This window comes from Photinus pyralis, unplaced genomic scaffold, assembly GCF_008802855.1.
Source record: "Photinus pyralis isolate 1611_PpyrPB1 unplaced genomic scaffold, Ppyr1.3 Ppyr1.4_LG9, whole genome shotgun sequence".
Lineage (NCBI taxonomy): Eukaryota > Metazoa > Arthropoda > Insecta > Coleoptera > Lampyridae > Photinus > Photinus pyralis.
Window position 1 is genome coordinate 15,779,614 of NW_022170878.1, and position 1,235 is coordinate 15,780,848.

Below are 1,235 nucleotides of genomic sequence, written 5' to 3' on the forward strand. Positions count from 1 at the left end.
GGATGGATTTTATTTCGTGTTATTCGAACTCGGGTCAAGCAGATCACCTGTAATTTAACGACGGGTCTTTTTATATTGGTATGACACTATAGTAATCGAACAAAAAAGTAATATAGGCGTCATCTGCTCTTTTTGGATCGAACCAGTATACATTCCAGGAAAGAAATATTTCGTGAATCTCCCTCACGAATTGTTATTGGAATTCCGAGACTCTTTTTTCGTGGAATGTATACTGTGTGTCGTTGGGGAGGTATTCCATACCCCTCCAGACCCCCCGGTCTTAGACTCGTCCCCAAATTTTTAAACCTTCACTACTCTGGTGACCATTTTTTAAGGGAGGATATCGAATTTTTGTTATTTTTTAAACGTTTCGGAGGACAACACAGCAGCAGAGGGAATTTGGGAGTGGAATACCTTTCCGGCCCACAGATTTCGATAGCCCTCCCTGAAAAATGATCGCAAGAGTGGTGAACGTTTAACAATTTGGGGAGGGTCGAAGACCGGGAGGTCTTGGGGGGTACGGAATACCCCCAGCACGTGATAACTCACGTTGAGTCGCGAGCGAAGTTAAGTTGACCACCTGTAATTTATCGTAGGATGGATTTTATTTCGTGTTATTCGAACTCGGGTCAAGCAGATCACCTGTAAATTGACAACGGCTCTTTTTATATTGATATGACACTATAATTATCGAACAAAAAAGTAATATAGGCGTCATCTGCTCTTTTTGGATCAAACCAGGAAAGAAATATGTCGTAAATCTCGCTCACTAATTGTTATTGGAATTCCAAAACTCTTTTTTCGTGGAATGTATACTGTGTCGCGGGGGGGTATTCCAAACCCCCCGGTCTTGGACTCGTCCCCAAATTGTTAAACCTTCACTACTCTGGTGACCATTTTTAAGGGAGGATATAGAATTTTTGTTATTTTTTAAACGTTTCGGAGGACAACACAGCAACAGAGGGAATTTGGAAGTGGAATACCTTTCTGGTCCACAAATTTCGATAGCCCTCCCTGAAAAATGATCGCAAGAGTGGTGAACGTTTACCAATTTGGGGAGGGTCGAAGACCGGGAGGTCTTGGGAGGTACGGAATACCCTCCAGCACGTGATAACTCACGATGAGTCGCGAGCGAAGTTAAGTTGACCACTTGTAATTTATCGATGGATGGATTTTATTTCGTGTTATTCGAACTCGGGTCAAGCAGATCACCTGTAAATTGACGACGGGTCTTT